The 18998-nt window shown below is 43.3% G+C and overlaps 1 protein-coding gene, 1 non-coding gene and 1 pseudogene across 3 annotated transcripts in view; 2 read left to right on the top strand and 1 right to left on the bottom strand.

The window, feature by feature from the left end:
- Window positions 1-212: 212 nt before the first annotated feature.
- TRNAA-UGC lies at window positions 213-284 on the bottom strand. Its single transcript has one exon. It is a non-coding gene; the product is annotated as a tRNA-Ala (tRNA).
- A 344-nt stretch (window positions 285-628) lies between these two features.
- Window positions 629-1515, top strand: LOC120858648 (annotated as a pseudogene).
- A 10785-nt stretch (window positions 1516-12300) lies between these two features.
- Window positions 12301-18998, top strand: part of TXNRD1 (thioredoxin reductase 1) — a 62329-nt gene continuing 55631 nt past the window's right edge. The window contains exons 1-2 of one of the 2 annotated variants that reach the window (XM_040234831.1): window positions 12301-12427; window positions 13892-13986. The gene's annotated coding sequence lies outside the window, so the exon portion shown is untranslated. The remainder of the gene's footprint in view (window positions 12428-13891; window positions 13987-18998) is intronic. The other variant, XM_040234832.1, reaches the window with a different exon arrangement.

Below are 18998 nucleotides of genomic sequence, written 5' to 3'. Positions count from 1 at the left end.
CCACTGGACCGCCAGGGAAATCATTCAAGAAATATTTATTGAGAAGTTACTAAGTGTGGGCACTGAATTAAGTGCTGGGAAGACTGTGGGGGACATAAATAATCTCTGCCACATGTGGCTATTTACATTTAAATTAATTAAACATAAATGAAATTTACAACTCACATCTGTACTTGTCATATTTTCTGAGCATTAGACAGGGAGAAATCAAATGGAGATGCTGGGAATTGAACCCAGGGCCTCATACATGCAAAGCATGTGCTCTACCACTGAGCTACATCCCCAAGTGCTCTAGTTGTGTTTTATTTGTTCAATAACTACATGTGGTTAGAGGCTATTGAGTTGGACAGTGCTGATACAGACTATTTATATCATCACAGAAAGTTCTATTGAACTAAGCTATTCCAGAGGGGAGGCTGACATTGATCAAATATCCATACATGAAAATATAACTGCAACTGTGGTAAATACTAATCAGAAAGAATACGTGGTGACACAGCATTTCAGAGGGCAATTTGGCAAGACATGTTTGAACTAAGATTTGTTGAGTGAGTTAGCAAAGCCTATAGTTAGATTAATTAAAGAGATTGAACTTTCTTTGCTACATCTACTGTGGGAATGAACCATTCTCAGCAATCAGACTATTCCAGAAAATGCCAACGTTACTTTGAAGGCATGCACAGTTATTGTGAAGATTCCTAAAGGCACCCTGTGAGACTTCAGTCACATCAATGTAGAGCTCAGTCTCCCTGGAAAGAAAAAGAAGGGGCTCCAGGTTGATAGATGGTGGGGAAATAGAAAAGAATTGGCGACTGTTTGCACTATTTGTAATCACGCACGGAACATGATCAAGGGTGTAACACTGGACTTCTGTTACATGATGAGGTCTGTGTGCACTCGCTTCTCCATCTATGTCAAGAATGTTTCTCTTGTTGAAATCCAAATTTGGGGAGGTGAAAAATACATCCCCTTGGGGTTCAGATGAAGCAAGGTGTTGCTTGTTCAGTGTCTCAAGCCCAGAAAGATGAGTTAATTCTTGAAGGAAATAACACTAAGCTTGTTTCAAATTCAGCTGCTTTGATTCAGCAAATGATAACAGGTAAAAACAAGGATATTAGGGACTTCCCTAGTGGTATAGTGGCTAGGAATCCCTGCTCTCAATACAGGGGGTCTGGGTTTGATCCCTGGTCACGGAACTAGATACCCCCATGTCTAACTAAGACCCAGCACAGTAAAAAAAAAAAAAAAATTATTATTTTTTTAAACAAACAAGAATATCAGAAAATTTTTGAATGGGATCTATGTATCTGAAAAGGAACAGTTCAGCAAGCTGATGAATAAGATCTGAGTGGTCTGGCTACAGAAACAGCAAGATGCCAGATGGTTTTTCAGACTCATTTGTGGTATTTAAAGATGCAATAAAAGCTCTTTTGATTTGAGGGTGGAAAAAGAGATTGAAAAAAAGGCTAATGGCTAGGGCATAGAGATGGAGAGATTTGGGTGACTCTCCAAAGAGGTAGAAGGATCGTAGAAGACCTTGTAGAAAAAGGGTGAGAAAGCTGAGAGGCTTAGTAATTTGACTCTCTAATCAGTGATAGAACCCAGAATTGACTTAAGCCTGTGCTGCATAATGGATGTATATTCAAAGGACTTTACCTCTGTAATTTACAGATCTCACCTTGCTACTTTCCTTTTTGGAAATCACCAAATTTCCCTAGATTATTTCTTCACCAAAAATTATGCTATAATAATTTCCTTCTTAGACAAAACAAACCCCCAAAAACCCTCCTACATCCCTCTTCAGCTACTTTCCCATTTTTTTTTTTCCTTCTTCTGTTTTTACAACAAAACTCCTTGTAGCTCAAGTGGTAAAGAACGTGCCTGCCTATGTAGGAGAAGCAGGTAACTCAGGATCAATTCCTGGGTCAGGAAGATCTCCTGGAGGAGAAAATGGCAATCCACTGCAGTATTCTTGCCTGGGAAATCCCATAGACAAAGGAGCCTGGTGTGGGCTACAGTCCATGGGGTTGCAAAACATGACTGAGTACACACGCGTTACCTCCGTGTCCTTTTTTCCTTTTTTTCTGTTTCTTGTTGAACCTCCTCTACTTAGGCTTTCCTCCTCCCTCACACATCCTTATCATTTTCAATGAAGTCAGCAATGACTTTGCTGACTCAATCCTTATCTTGCAGGATTTCTTAGCAACACCTGATATAACCGATCTTCCTCCTTTTTGGAGCACATTTTCCTTGGCTTTTGATTTACCACATTCTCTTGGTTTTCCTTCACTGCCCTCCAGCTCCTTCTCAGCCCCCTTTGCTGGACATGTCTCCTTTGCGCTTTGCCAGGGCTCAGTCCTGGATTGTCTTCATTTCTCCAAATACATTAACTTACTAGGTAATTTTATGTAGTCCCATGATGGCTGATTTTATGGTACCCAGTTGTTTGATCAGACTGATACCAGTCTAGATATTGCTGTGAAGGTGTTTTTTTTTTTTTTTTGACATGATTAACAGCAAAATCAATAGACTTTGAGTAAAGCAGATTACTCTCTATAAAGTAAGAAAGCTTCCTATAATTAGTTGAAGGCCTTACGAGAAAAGATTGAGGTCTCCTGCAGAGGAAAACAAATTGGGCCTTCACGCTCAAGACTGCAACATTAAGACTGCTGGAATTTCCAGCCTGCTGGCCTGCTCTATAGGTTTCAGACTTGCCAGCCCTGACATCCTGAGAGCCAGATACATCTCTCTCTGTCTCTGTTGCTTTTGTTTCTCTGAAGAACCCGACATTATATACAATTCTATATCCATGGCATTAAGTATCTTTTATGTTTGACTTCCAATTTTTATTTCTAACCCTGACTTCTCCCTTGAATTCCAGATTTGCATACCAACTGCCTACTCAAAAATCTCCATTTGAATAGCAGTAGGTCTCTCAAACCACACCATGGATTTGTCTAGAACTATTGCTTTCCATCTCTCCCATCTTTTCTCCTCTTCCCTGAGCATCCCCACTTTTAACTAAGGATTACCTCCATCTATCAGCCAAGGTCAAAACCCTGGAGTCATCATTGATTTTTTTCTTTCTTTTACATTCCTCATTCCATCCATTTGTAAAACTAATTAGCATTATCTTCAGATAATATAGTCTCACCTCACTAATCCAAACCTTCATCATCGCAGCTTGTACAATCACAGTAATTTCCTGACTGGGCTGCGTTCCTCCGCTTTTGAGTCTCTATCTTAGTCTGTTCTCCACACAGCAGAGCAATCCTGTAAGGGTGCAAATTAGATCATTTCTCTCTCCTCTGTTGTGACACTTTGGCTTCTTATCATATTAAGAATGAAATCCAAAGTCCTGACTATGGCCTTTGGGATCCGACCCCTGGCTACTTCTCTGACCTCCCTCCCTACCACTTTCTCCCTCACTCATTGAATTATAGACACATTGGTTCCTTTGCAGATCCACAGGCAAATCAGGCAGTCTCCGTGTTTAGGAGTTTAGTATACCCTGTTTCCTCTGCTTAGAAAGATTTCCCCCTTAAGTCTTGCTCCTTCATTTCACTCTGGTCTCTGCTCCCATGCTGAATATTTAGATCTTTCCTGACCTCTCTATGCTACTGTATTCTCATGGTACAAAGAATTCGTTCCAAAAAGTTTTTTTTTTTTCCCCGCTCCTGTGAGGGGAGCAGTGAAGTTAGGCTGGTAACTACAGGGATTGGGCATATGGGATCATGGGAGATTTTAAAAAATGGGAACACTACAGTGTGTTCGTGTGATGATGGGAATGATCAGGTGAGAACAAAAAGCTGATGATGCCAGAGAAGAAGGCTAATTTGAGGAATGAAATTATTGAAGATTGAGAAGTCAAGAAAACATGAAAATCCAAACACAAGTGGAGAGGTTGGCCTTCATTAAAACAAGGATGAAGGCAGGGAATATGCCAGCTTGGTGGTTGTGTTGGAAATAGGTGGGGTTCTTTCTGATTATACTATTTTCTTAAAGTAAAAAGCAGGTCATGAAACAATGGCAAAGTGTAGGTGTTGTTGACTTAAAAACAGAAGAGTTGGAGTTTATTAAGTTTTATTCAGGATCTTATTGAGAACTATAGCCCAGAGACAGTGCTCGTGATGTTTTTTTTTCTTTTGGCTAGGAAGTCAATCGTGTGTGTGTGTGCTTAGTCGCTCAGTCATGTCCAACTCTTTGCAACCCCATGGATTGTAGCCTGCCAGGTTCCTCTGTCCATGGCATTCTCCAGGCAGGAAGACAGGAGTGGGTTGCCATGCCCTTTTCCAGGGGATCTTCCCAATCCAGGAACTGAACCCAGGTTCCTGCATTGCAGGCAGGAGCCACCAGGGAAGCCCAGGAAGTCAAGCATACGTCTTAATAAAAGATTACTGCTAATCACAAAGGACAGGTAGCTCAACTTAATGAGTTTAGTGCTTATCTAAGTGTGGGAAGATGCAAAAATCTAGGGTCATTGAAATTCTTCCTGGGACATGCCTCTAAATGTTTAAGGACCTGTTTATCCAAATCATAGAATGCTTCATCCTGCTTCCATCCTGAATTCCTCTCAGGTTTGTGGGCAGTTGAATTGGGTTGCAACTTAATCCTTATAGAACTGAGTGTTGCATATCGAGGAGGGGAAAATTTCCCAGTCTGACTCTCTTGAGTCCTTGTGGCTGGACTAATAATAAAATTGACACAAGACAGATTAACAGGAGAAAAAGAAACAAATTTTAATTCATGCCCATGGAGCTCCCAAAGAAATGGGATCCATGAAGTGGCCAAAGGAGGCAGCTTTTATATTTTTTTAGACAAAGAAACAGTACATTTGTGAAGAACTGACAGGACAAAGAAACTGAGGTTCTTTGTGCCCAATTAGTGGCAAATACAAACAGAGTATGGGCTTGGGGTATATTAAGTTCAGTTCAGTTCAGTCGCTCAGTCGTGTCCGAGTCTGCAACCCCATGGACCGCAGCACACCAGGCCTTCCTGTCCATCACCAACTCTTGGAGCTAGCTCAAACTCATGTCCATGAGTCAGTGATGCCCAAACAGGTTTGCTTCTATAGGCGTCCTGGCCCCACATTCCCTATCTTTGGTGATAAGGGTGTCCTTCTGCCTCCAGGTGCAGGAGTGTACTTTCACATGAGTGACTTATTTCTTGCTCTCAGAGGGACAGAAAGGAGAGTCAGAGTGTTCTTCTTGCCCTGGGGCCATTTCTTTATTTTTGCTGTGCTGTGTCTTCTTTGCTCTGCGTGGGCTTTCTCTAGTTGCAATGAGCGGGGGCTGCTCTGGTTGTGGTGTGCGGGCTTCTCATTGCAGTGGCTTCTCTTGTTGCAGAGCACAGGCTCCAGGCACGTGGGCTTCAGGAGTTGTAGCTCATGGGCTTCGTTGCCCCTGAGCATCTGGAATTTTCCCAAATCAAGGATCAAACCTGTGTCCCTGGCATTGACAGGCAAATTCTTAACTACTGGACCACCAGAGAAATCCTGGGGCCATTTCTTAAGTAATTAGTTAAAAAGAAAAATCAGTGTTGAGGCACATTTTGGGGTGGCGTAACCTGGTCCCCAACTTGAGCAATGCTCTTTATTTTCCTTTGTTCACCGTGTGTTAGAGGTTTGGTATGAAAGAGTCACTCTGGAAATTGGGAAAACAAATATATCAGTGATACAAAGGACTGCTGGGCAGCTTTGGAGGCACATTGAGATTAGTGGCCTTGACTTTAAAGTGAAATTACTTTTAATTTCGTGTTTTCTCCAGCTATGTTTTCTGGTTAAGTAGGGTACAGAATATGTGGATATCTAGATTTAACAAGGGTGGCCCTTGTCAAGTCAGTACAGTTGAGGACTTTGGACCTTATTTGGAGGTTCCTAGAGAGCCACTGAAGGTGTGAACAGAGAAGATTTGAGTGTCAGAAAGGGGCTCCAGCTCAGTGTGTGTTTGTGTGTTTGTGTGTGTGTGTGTGTATATGTGAGAAAGGCTTATTGAGGAACAGTAGTTTATTGAGTGCACTAGTACCCTTGATCAAACACTTACGTAGACCCATTAATAGTGTGCTTAGACAACAGCTCAGGAACAGAGGGTCTTTTCCAGCATTTTCTGCACACTTACTATATATATCAGGTTCTAGGAGGGCATATCAGAGACGGCAATGGCACCCCACTCCAGTACTCTTGCCTGGAAAATCCCATGGATGGAGGAGCCTGGTGGGCTGCAGTCCATGGGGTCGCTAAGAGTTGGGCAGGACTGAGCGACTTCACTTTCACTTTTCACTTTCATGCATTGGAGAAGGAAATGGCAACCCATTCCAGTGTTCTTGCCTGGAGAATCCCAGGGATGGGGGAGCCTGGTGGGCTGCCGTCTATGGGGTCGCACAGAGTCGAACACGACTGAAGTGACTTAGCAGCAGCAGCAGCAGGAGGGCATAATAAATAAGGCAAGATTTTGCCTTCTTAAAACTCTGTTGGATTTAGATGGTTTGTGTAATTATTTTTAGGTATTTGGGGACACCTAAGAGGGAAGGAATGATAAACACTCAGGTAGAAATCAAGCAAGCCCTCCCAGAGGAGGTGATATTTCAAATGAGCTTTGAGGGAGGAGGCCCTTAGGGAGGGAAGATAATTTTAGGCAGGTGGAATAACAGCAACCCAGTCAACAGAGGCAAGATGTACCACTGGAACAAATGCTACCTAATGAGAGATGGGGGACGATGAGGCTCTTTTCCCATTAGCCAGCAACTAAATAGAACTAAGGCATTCTCTGTATTTCCTGACAAGGATAAGATAGCTGGGCCTGGAACTGCAGCAAGAATCGTTTGAAAGGAAAGTGAAGCTTTTTTAAATAGTGATTAAAAAAAAAGAAACATAAAAAGTAACTACATGGGGCTACTCTTGGGATTTGTGTTGTTAAGATAATCTGCCCACTTAAGAATAGTGTGAAGGGGACTTCCCTGGTGGTGTAGTGGTTGAAACTCTGTGCTTCCAGTACAGAGGGTCATGGTTGCCTGCCATGTGGCCAGACAAACCAAAAACAGTGTCAAGTTAAAAATGCCTTATCTAGCCTTTTCTGGTAATTCTGTCTGTCTGTCATAGAAGGCTCTTAGAAGTCAACCTTTATCACTTGTTTTTAGCACATTAAGTTAAATGATTTTCAAGTCCTTCTGTATCCTAAAACATGCTTTTGAAATAAACTGTAGTTTCTAAAGATTTTTAAGAATGCAGAGTTATGACCTTGGTTCGTGGACTGTTTTGTGTAGCTTAAATGAAATAAGGCATCAGTTCAGTTCAGTTCAGTCGCTCAGTTGTGTCCGACTCTTTGCGACCCCATGAATCACAGCACGTCAGGCCTCCCTGTCCATCACCAACTCCCGGAGTTCACTCAAACTCACGTCCATCGAGTCCGTGATGCCATCCAGCCACCTCATCCTCTGTTGTCCCCTTCTCCTCGTGCCCCCAATCCCTCCCAGCATCAAAGACTTTTCCAATGAGTCAACTCTTTGCATGAGGTGGCCAAAGTACTGGAGTTTCAGCTTTAGCATCATTCCTTCCAAAGAAATCCCAGGGCTGATCTCCTTCAGAATGGACTGGTTGGATCTCCTTGCACTCCAAGGGACTCTCAAGAGTCTTCTCCAACACCACAGTTCAAAAGCATCAATTCTGCAGTGCTCAGCTTTCTTCACAGTCCAACTCTCACATCCATACATGACCACTGGATAAACAATAGCCTTGACTAGATGGACCTTTGTTGGCAAAGTAATGTCTCTGCTTTTGAATATGCTATCTAGGCTGGTCATAACTTTTCTTCCAAGGAGTAAGCGTCTTTTAATTTCATGGCTGCAGTCACCATTTGCAGTGATTTTGGAGCCCCCCAGAATAAAGTCTAACACTGTTTCCCCATCTGTTTCCCATGAAGTGATGGGACCGGATGCCATGATCTTGGTTTTCTGAATGTTGAGCTTTAAGCCAACTTTTTCACTCTCCTCTTTCATTTTCATCAAGAGGCTTTTGAGTTCCTCTTCACTTTCTGCCATAAGGGTGGTGTCATCTGCATATCTGAGGTTATTAATATTTCTCCCGGCAATCTTGATTCCAGCTTGTGTTTCCTCCAGCCCAGCATTTCTCATGATGTACTCTGCATAGAAGTTAAATAAGCAGGGTGACAATATACAGCCTTGACATACTCCTTTTCCTATTTGGAACCAGTCTGTTGTTCATGTCCAGTTCTAACTGTTGCTTCCTGACCTACATACAGATTTCTCAAGAGGCAGGTCTGGTGGTCTGGTATTCCCATCTCTTTCAGAATTTTCCACAGTTGATTGTGATCCACACAGTCAAAGGCTTTGGCATAGTCAATAAAGCAGAAATAGATGTTTTTCTGGAACTCTCTTGTTTTTTCCATGATCCAGTGGATGTTGGCAATTTGATCTCTGGTTCCTCTGCCTTTTCTAAAACCAGCTTGAACATCTGGAAGTTCACGGTTCACATATTGCTGAAGTCTGGCTTGGAGAATTTTGAGCATTACTTTACTAGTTTGAGCATTGTTTGGCATTGCCTTTCTTTGGGATTGGAATGAAAACTGACCTTTTCGAGTCCTGTGGCCACTGCTGAGTTCTCCAAATTTGCTGGCATATTGAGTGCAGCACTTTCACAGCATCATCTTTCAGAATTTGAAATAGCTCAACTGGAATTCCATCACCTCCACTAGCTTTGTTCGTAGTGATGCTTTCTAAGGCCCACTTGACTTCACATTCCAGGATGTCTGGCTCTAGATGAGTGATCACACCATTGTGATTATCCGGATTGTGAAGATCTTTTTTGTACAGTTCTTCCGTGTATTCCTGCCACCCCTTCTTAATATCTTCTGCTTCTGTTAGGTCCATACCATTTCTGTCCTTTATCGAGCCCATCTTTGCATGAAATGTTTCCTTGGTATCTCTAATTTTCTTGAAGAGATCTCTAGTCTTTCCCATTCTGTTCTTTTCCTGTATTTCTTTGCATTGATTGCTGAAGAAGGCTTTCTTATCTCTTCTTGCTATTCTTTGGAATTCTGCATTCAGATGCTTATAGCTTTCCTTTTCTCCTTTGCTTTTCGCTTCTCTTCACAGCTATTTGTAAGGCCTCCCCAGACAGCCATTTTGCTTTTTTGCATTTCTTTTCCATGGGGATGGTCTTGATCCCTGTCTCCTGTACATTGTCATGAACCTCATTCCATAGTTCATCAGGCACTCTGTCTATCAGATCTAGGCCCTTAAATCTATTTCTCACTTCCAGTGTATAATCATAAGGGATTCGATTTAGGTCATAACTGAAAGGTCTAATGGTTTTCCCTACGTTCTTCAACTTAAGTCTGAATTTGGCAATAAGGATTTCATGATCTGAGCCACAGTCAGCTCCTGGTCTTGTTTTTGTTGACTGTATAGAGCTTCTCCATCTTTGGCTGCAAAGAATATAATCAATCTGATTTTGGTGTTGACCATCTGGTGATGTCCATGTGTAGAGTCTTCTCTTGTGTTGTTGGAAGAGGGTGTTTGCTATGACCAGTGCATTTTCTTGGCAAAACTCTATTAGTCTTTGCCATGCTTCATTCCGCATTCCAAGGCCAAATTTGCCTGTTACTCCAGGTGTTTCTTGACTTCCTACTTTTGCATTCCAGTCCCCTATAATGAAAAGGACATCTGTTTTAGGTGTTAGTTCTAAAAGGTCTTGTAGGTCTTCATAGAACTGTTCAACTTCAGCTTCTTCAGCGTTACTGGTTGGGGCATAGACTTGGATTACCATGATATTGAATGGTTAGCCTTGGAAACAAACAGAGATCAATCTGTCATTTTTGAGATTGCATCCAAGTGCTGCATTTCGGATCCTTTTGTTGACCATGATGGCTACTCCATTTCTTCTGAGGGATTCCCATATATATGGTTAATACAGAGCTCAGCATTGCAGCCAGGAGTAAATGTTAAGTTTTCTCCCTTAATCCCAGCTTTCTTTCCTTCACATTTTCCATTCTTTGCTCTCTTAGGTCAGCTTGTTTCCTGAACACTTATGTGCTAGACCCATCCTCTCTTCTCAGGACTCCAGAATTGTCGTGGTCCATGCACAGGTTGGAAAAAAATTTCCAGACATTACACAGAATGAGAGGGAAATAAAGTTTATTAGAGTGGGAGATGCTGTTAGAACAGTGGGCCAGCTCAAGCAAGAACTGACATTGAACAGGGGTCCTTAGTCCACTTTTATACCCAGGGTACAAGGAGTGGGATAGGGGTCTTGCGGTTCATTTGCTGATTGGATGAAGCACATATACTGGGTGGGGAGAAGAGTAAGGCAAACACCTTCTCCCTGTGGGGTAGGAGGGGAGGCAGGTTGTACGGCTCAGGGGGATCTGAAATCCATTAATAGTTACAACATGGGGGAGAAATGACAATAAGGGTCTGGTTTTTCCGTACCTGCATTCCAAGACCCTCCTTGGTTTTATCTGCTCTTTCGTCTTTGGGTCACTGCAAGAATCAGGTGAGACATGCACATAAATAACCACCAAACAGGGAGAGTGTCAGCTTAGCATCTTGTAGGGGAACAAAACTTTTCACCCCAAAATGTGTCTCTTTGGTTTGAGGATTCTTTGGGGTCAATTATTTTTAAGAAACAAAACCTCAGGAAGAACTTTTTACCTTGTCCCCTTACCGGCCAACAGGGCCTATTCCAGGAAAAACAGTTATCATCATAGAAAACTTAAGTATAACATGAACTAGGTGTGGTAGACTGGGGGAACTCAGCAAAGCTTGTTTGATTGAGGTTCTCTCTGGGGCCTACTGTGCCTGCGTGAGTGTGTGCTCAGTTGGTCCGACTCTTTGCAACCCTATGGACTGTTAGCCCGCCAGATTCCCCTGTCCATGAGATTCTTCAGGCAAGAATACTGGAGTGGGTTACCATGCCCTCCTCCAGGGGATCTTCCTGACCTAGGGATCAACCCCAGGGATCAAACTCGCATTTTTTTTGTCTCTTGCATTGGCAGGTGGAGTCTTTACCACTAAGCCACCTGGGAAATCTGCATGCCTGAACAAATGTTTATCAGACATTTGCTCATTTTCTTCTTCCTGTAAATTTCCTTGCACTTGTAGTCCCAAACCCTTTTACCTCATTCTTCTCTGGGACAGTGTACAAGCTTCAACCTGCCTAACTTTTCCTTGGACCTCATATTCTCATGTTAATTTTGTACATATGTAATTAAATTTTATGTTCTCTTGTAATTTGTCTCATGACAATTTAATTCCTAGACCTCTAAAAGAACCTAGGAGACTGGAGATAAGGTTTTTTCCCCTCCCCCAAATGTATAACGTGTGTGTGTTTGTGTGCATATGCATGCGTCCGCATACATTCAGACTCCGAGAGGCTTCACTAAGCCTCTGCCTTGCACTGGGAAAGGGTCTCAAAGGAGCAAATTGTGGCTTCATGGATTCTTTAGAGACCAGCAACCCTTTCACCTGAGTGTGCTTCAATCAGGCAGTAACCATCACAGTGGGAAAGGCATTCAGTTATTTATTTATTCAGCAAATATTCATAGCCACCTACCAGTACCAAGTACTGAGTAAGAATTTGAGTAAGAGCAAGAAAGTATGAGAGAGTGTGGCTCAACTGGGCAGCTGGCTGCAGGTGGCTGGCGTGGCTGGAGTTAAATATACTCTTAGTTTTCCTTAAGACAAACATGACTAACCAAAATCTGAGTGGGATAAGGAAGAAGTATTGGAAAGCAAAGTTATGCTTGGTAAGAATTTGTCACTTTTCAGAATTAGTCAGGATGGACTGGTAGTTTCTTTTAAAAGACACATCACTTCCTTTACAGAATCACCACACTGACTAATCCATTACCATAGGGTGATGGATCCCAAACTACTGTTCACTAGAATCATTCAGGCAGTTGTAAAAACCCTCAGATGCCCAGGTCTCAGCCAATACCAGTTATTAATACATCAGAATATTTGGGAGTGTGTACCAGGTGTCAGCATTTTTAAAGTTCCTTGCCTGATGACAATCGGTAACGAAGTTCCAGAGTCACTGCCTGAGGGCATAGTCCAGTTCAGTTAAGGCACACTGTTTTGGTTCCGGTTCCACATATTTCCTTAAGTTGCGTTTGCACCTTTCTTGGGTTGGGGGCGCTGTGAGCAGGAAGAGGATGTGCTGTCACCCAATTAGGAGATCCCACTTTGCTAAACCCATCCGCGTAGTCGACAGGGCTGCACGAGGAGTGGATTTTTGCTTTGTCATTCTGACTCTGGCGGTTTGCCCGCCCATTTAAGAGGCGGGCGTGGCTTCTCGGAGCCACTGGGAACCCGCGGACCTTTCGCTCAGTTTGCTCCAGTCCCGCACTGCATCCGGAGCTGAAAGTGTTGGCACGTCCAGAGGACCGCCGGGTGTCCAAGGGCTCGCGTTCGTGTAAGCTTCGGGTTCACTGGAAACTGAGGAAGCCTGGAGCCCCCGAGCTGTGAGCTCGCCGGGCCCAGAGCATCCTCCTGCCGGATGCCTTGGGGATGCAGGGGGAAGGGAGACATTTGAAGGCGTGTCTGAGCAGGGGTGAGGCTTCTCCAGGCGAGGGAGCTTTTTGGCGTCGGTCATTGTTTCTCCCGGGTCAGTGAAAGCTTAGCGCGTCTGTAGGTGAGACCGGCCCTCTGTCGACTGGTAGTTTCCTGTCTAGCTTTCCTTTATAGGGACGGTTTGCAGAATATTGGAGAAAAATGGGGTTTTGTATCATTTCGTAGAGCACGAGTCTTGAAATGTAGGTGCAAATACGATGAACAGTTTGACAGAGCCTTGTCAGCCTTAAGCGAGTGTAACAATTTAAGGATGCCTGTCGAGTAATCTTCAAACCACTGAATCTTCAGGTATTGCGAGAGGTTGGCAAGTCATATGTGTCTCCGTGTGTAAAAGCGGGGAGACCACGCTCAGACTGCTGTGACTCCCCAGGCTGTTACAGGAGACAACCAAGAGGAACTGGTGCTCATCTCACTGTTATCAGGCAGGGTAGACGTTTAAAGGCTGCACTGCCGGGTTTGAATCCTGGCTCTGCTGTTGGGTAGCTTGCTTGAATTTCGCTAGGAACGTGTTTCTGTGCCTCTTTCCTATCTGTGAAATAGACCTGATAAAACATCATGAAACGGTAGTGGTAAAGATCCAGGATTAATATATGCAAAGCACTGCAGAATCGGTCCTGCTATTATTATTATCAGACTATACTATTGGGTGCTTGGGTGGTTTTTGTCTGATGAATGGACCTGATGTCAGGATAACTGGAGTCAATTTTTAATTCTCACTGACTCATTCTCTACCTGAGTTCACCCTTTTGTAAAATTGGACCAGTTGCACCCAGGCTGTCATGTAGGGTGTTGCTTTATTATTTCAAGGCTCTTAAATAAAAGCACCCTCAGTGGGCAGAGTGACCTTAATCTTGCTCCGTGGTTTCAGATTTCAAAGAAACTTTGGAAGTTGGTCTTCTGCATGCTTTAGCGATGCAGAGTTCAAAGGAAGATTAAGTTGGGAGGTGTTTTTTAATAAAAACTGAGATAATTGTGCCTTAGACTTCTTTATGAGGCTTTTCTGAATTCTGGACTTGCCGGGAAAGTAGAACGTGTATTTTAGCGAGACTTGTTTATCTTGAGTCCGGCCGGAACCCTGGGGTTTGTTGCTGGCCGCGATGCCACGTTTCCAGGCCGCGTGCAGGTGCGTGGGTCCAAGACCCGAGCCGGCGCGCGGCCGTGGTCAAGGTCAGGGCCGGGGCTGGGGCCGGGCGGTCGTCTGGGGGAGTGCAGTTGGGGACGCGGAAGCCCCGCCCTCGCCGCGCACTTCCCGCCGCGGCCCCGGGGCGGAAAGACTGACCTGCTCCGCTCTGCTTTTGTGCCACAGAGGACGGGCTGGGCCTCGAGGGAGCGCTGTCCGAACGGACCTCCAAAACCCTTGTGAAACGGAGAAAGATAGGCCACCATGGTCCGACCCTGAAGGTAGGTTGGGGACCTTAACGTCTGTTTTACCTGCCTGAACTGGGAACAAGCTCACCGAGCCGGTCGTGGTCTCAGACCCAGGATTGTGAGCGAACCTCCAAAAAGAGCACATCCTTAGACAAACGACGAAGAAACGTGGGCGCCAGCTCACGTGTGAATCGACGTGGATGAAACACATTTCAGAACTGGGAAGCTTGGAAGGGCAGAGGGACCTATTTTCATCTCCTTTCCTTCCTATTTCCCTCCCTCTCTTCTTCCAGTAAATCTAAATAACTTACTTTTTTCTTTTTTTTAGCAGCAGTGTAAACTGCTGAAAGTGAGTTGTTTAGAGAAGTACCGAGAAAAGCTGGTCAGGGAATGGTTATCTTTGTCTGACCCTATCATCTTCTTTTGTAATTCTCAGGGAGGGAAACCCAGAAACCCCAAGCTCGGGAGAGCAACCTCAAGCTCCTGGAGTGAGTTCATTTCCCTGCAGTGGTCTCTTCTCTAGCTCAGAGTTAACCGGGTAGAACCAAAGGAAAGAAAGAAATCTTTCCTTTGGGTGGTGGTGAGTTGGTGGCAGTCCTCCCTTAGGACCATCTGGATGGGTCATGGCCTGCCTCACTGGCCGAATGCTGGCAGGCAGTGTGCACCTACCTTTGGAGGGATATGCACCATGGATGATGTTCTATTAATACATCAGGTGTGGGGGATACTCAGAATCTTATCACCTTGATATATCTGCTTTAATTTTTGCTGATTTTTTTTTGGTCATCCTTGTTTAATTGTATCTGTAATTTTTAAGAAATGGAACTCATACTTGACCATTGCTGTCTTAAGTAAGCTTGAGTTCTCAGTTAAGTCTAACAGTGTATTTAGATATGTTTGCCTTCAGGATGACTGTAATAATTAATTTGCATTTTTATTTACTATCCTTTTTTCTAAAAGAATCATTACCTTTTTGAAGAATAGGTATAGAACATGGGGACAGACTTCAAAGACATAGTAAATAATGGAAAATAATTGAAATAAAAAGGCTTTTGTTATTTGTTGTTTAGTCGCTCAGTCATGTCCTACTCTTTTTGCTTCCCCATGGACTGTAGCCTGCCAGGCTCCTCTGTCACTGGGATTTCCCAGGCAAGAATACTGGAGTGGGTTGTGTTGCCATTTTCTCCTCCAGGGAATCTTCCTGACTCGGGGATCAAACCCACATCCCCCCAGTCTGCATGGGCAGGCAGATTCTTTACCACTGGGCCACCCCTAAAAAGGCTTTTAGCTTGATATAAAATATATTGTGTTACTCAAACCTTTAGTTTGCAAGTAAAATGAAACAAAGTCCTATTAATATTCCTTTCTATCTGATCTCTCTACTTGTGTCATAAATTTGCACTTAAAAAGGTGTATAGGCATTTGATCTTTATATGAATTCTATAGATGATCCTGGCTTTAATACCAATGGGAGTAAAAAGAATGTTTATGAATTTTAAAATAAGCTTTGCACCCACTTAATTGATAAGATCTGATGTTCTCAATTCTGTATGATCATAGTTAGTTTTAGCCATTTAACGAAGTGCAGTGCCATGAACGAAAAGCCTACCGCCAAATTATAATTAAAATTAAAAAAATTATTTAGCACATCTCTTCCAAGTAAACTTATCACTCTCCTTTGTATTATTTATTTTTGGTTTTTAATGAGTACTAAAAAATGGAAGAAGACAGCTAGGTAAGGACTACTGCTTTGAAATGTTTATGAATTTGCAGCAAATTGACCACATTTGGGGCTAAATGGTAGGTCCTAAATTCTTAGGGAAAATTGGGTTTGAGTGGAGAAAGGCATTTATTTAGTGGAGAATTGAGTGCTTACAGGATTAGTGCTAAATCCTAAAGTCCACACTTTAAAGGTTAAGATTTCCTGCTTTAATTGCAACCTAAATAATGAAGTGGGAGTTCATAAAAATGTCTGCTTTTCTTTTCTCCTCTTAATATTGTTTCTTCATTTGTCTTCCTTTCCCCTCAATAAACAGCAGCAGCACCAAAACAGTGAACTCTAGCAGACCAGGGAGTAGGGTCCTACTGGAAGGACCTGATAAGTTTAGATGACTACCTACATGATAAAGGCTTTAAAGAAGTGCCTTTCAAAAAAACTGCAGTCACCTGGAATGCCTGGCACCCCACTCCAGTACTCTTGCCTGGAAAATCCCATGGATAGAGGAGCCTGGTAGGCTGCAGTCCATGGGGTTGTGAAGAGTCGACTGGACTGAGCGACTTCACTTTCACTTTTCACTTTCATGCATTGGAGAAGGAAATGGCAACCCACTCCAGTGTTCTTGCCTAGAGAGTCCCAGGGATGTTGGAGCCTGGTGGGCTGCCATCTATGGGGTCGCACGGAGTCGGACACGACTGAAGCGACTTAGCAGGGCTATATCTGAGGTCTTCTTCATTGAACTCTCTGGAAGGGGCTAGGTTCTGCCTTTAAATTTATTTTAAACAAGCCCCCTCAGGTAATTCTTATGATATATATCCCGTTTTGAGATTTACTTTAATGTATGAGGTAGTTTGGTCAAGATTAGTTGCTAAATAATTAGAATTGAGGAAAACCAAACAAAAGATTATGGCTTATTTTATATTTTAGTTCTTAAGAGCAAGTTTGCAAATTTTCTTACGAGAAATCTTATATGTAAATTAGCATCTCCAGGATTCCAGAGTTTTGAAACCACTTATACAAAATGAATGCCTATTGGTGGTATTGAGAGGAAGAGCAAAGTGAGTGAAAAAGCACTTGCTGGAAAACAAAGGGCCAAACATAGTTAAGACTTAAGTAGTTTGAGAGAAGAACTTGGGGAGATAAGACTAAAACTTGCAACATGGGACTTAATTTATTCCAGGCAGTAAAGCCAGGAGACATGACAGACACGGAGCAGTGCGTTTTGATGAAGATCCAAGTGAATTATGGAGCCAGTGTCAGGGAAGCTCAGGGGTGATAGTGTGGTGGTCAGGCTGCGGGGCCTGGGGTGGGCACTGAAATAGGCAGGTCTCCTTCTAAAGTTACCAGAAACCAGAAACTCTTGACTGAATGGACATCAGGAAATGGAGCGGTAATTTAATAACTCTGACTAGTCCACTTTCTTTCTTAATACTCTACTAAAATGAGCAGAAAACTCAATTCTCTCCTCTGAGACAATCCCTTCTGGGGAGATTAGTAATGTCTGTGCTTTTCAGCCTAATTAAGGTTGAGGCCTAAGGAGTGTTGAAGGACTTCTTTGACCCTGGTTTCTTAAGAAGGTAAGAGGTAAGGACTAACAATGTTTAAAAGGGGCATAGATTGTTTGTACCGCAAATACATTTATCTGGTGCTGATTCTACATTACAATTTTTAGTAGCTGTGAATCTGTGGTGAGACCCAATGCCTTCTCCTCTCGCTTTAACCAATAGATGACTCAAACCTCTTCGCTATCTGTCCTTGTACAATGGTGTCACTGTTCTGGTCCAGGCTTCAGATTTCTTTTTGCCTTTATGTTATTGTGTTCATTTGCCAGGCCTGACTGTTTCCCATATATGTGCCTTCTCCCTCCGATAACTTTTGCCCAGGCTGCTTCAGGTATTCACTGCCTCCTGCCTCTACAGTCTCTTAACTGGCTGCCCTCTTCTCTTTTCCTGCCCTTCCTGTCCATCTGCTGCATAGTCATCTTCCTGACTGCTTGTTTGCTGCCCCCGGATCTGCATCCAGGATAAAGTGTACATTTCTTAATTTGGTTTTCTGTGTTCCCCAGGGTTTGGCCTCAACCTGCTTTTCTGGTTGTCTCTTGCTCTGCTCCCTTGCCTATACTGGAAGCTCATGAGAACATTTCCCTATAGTCCCTAACATTTCCCTCCTTTGGTCTGTTCTTTATTTTATTTCAAAAGTCATTTTCTGGCTTTTCTTCTTGCTCAGACCCATTTTTCCACCTGCCCACTTGGGTCAGAGTACAAGGCCAGATTTGCCTCTTTCCCCTCCTCTGTGCTCCCTCAGTACTCCCACAAATCCCCATCTCTGGGAAAAGAGGAGTCCTGCCAATATCAAGAGTGAAGAGCTAGACTTATTCTTAGTGCCTGTGTTTCCAGATCTGTCTTAAGATCTCATCAGATATTTAAATGAGCATGCCTATCAATGACCATGTATTGAATGTGTCTTCTGTGCTAGCTTCTAAATGCTGTGATCTCTAGTTGATTTAATCATCACAAGAGTGCTTTGAAGGAGGTGGTGTGATCCAGTTTTCCAGATGACAGAGTGGAGTCCCTCAGAACTTAAGGAGTATGCCCAGACAACACAGCAGCAAAGCCAGGATGGAGCGCAGTGAGTGAGTGAAGTCGCTCAGTCGTGTCCGACTCTTTGCGACCCCATAGACTGTAGCCTACCAGGCTCCTCTGTCCATGGGATTTTCCAGGCAAGAGTACTGGAGTGGATTGCCATTTGGCTTGTCTATAAAGCTCACTGTGCTGTTCTCACACTTCTGGCACTTGGCTTGTGTTATCTCTTTTGGGATGCATGCCTGATCTCTTGGGTGTGATTGTATGTTCATGACTCATGGTTGAACCCATGCAAATCTTGGTATTCCTAGCATAGTTCTGGCAAATTGGCATTGGTGTGCAGCATACGTGCAGACTGGAATTGCATTCCTCTGTGCCTACTATGTTGTACCTTCCTTTAGGACAAAAATGGTTTATTTTTGTGTCTTCCATGTGTTGTGTTAATACCTGGTAGGCACTCAGTAAATACTTGTGGAATGAATGGTTGATGGCAGAGCCAAAGGACTGACTTTAGTGAGGGATTTAGCTATGAGGTGTCTGATTTTGTGAAAGTGGACTGTCTCTATCAGTGATTATGCCCAAAGTGGTTCAGGAGAGGTTCTAGGCAGCATATAATGCAGTTCAGACTTTTAAGGAGCTGTGTGATTGCAGCATTGTCCACTTAAACAAGTTATGTAGCTATGTCCAGGTCAACTGAGAAGAAAGTCACATTATGTCTATTTAGCTAATGCTTATTGAGCCCCTAT

This window comes from Oryx dammah, unplaced genomic scaffold, assembly GCF_014754425.2.
Source record: "Oryx dammah isolate SB20612 unplaced genomic scaffold, SCBI_Odam_1.1 HiC_scaffold_29, whole genome shotgun sequence".
NCBI lineage: Eukaryota > Metazoa > Chordata > Mammalia > Artiodactyla > Bovidae > Oryx > Oryx dammah.
Note: the sequence above shows the minus strand (reverse complement) of the source record. Positions and strands in the feature narration are given on the sequence as shown.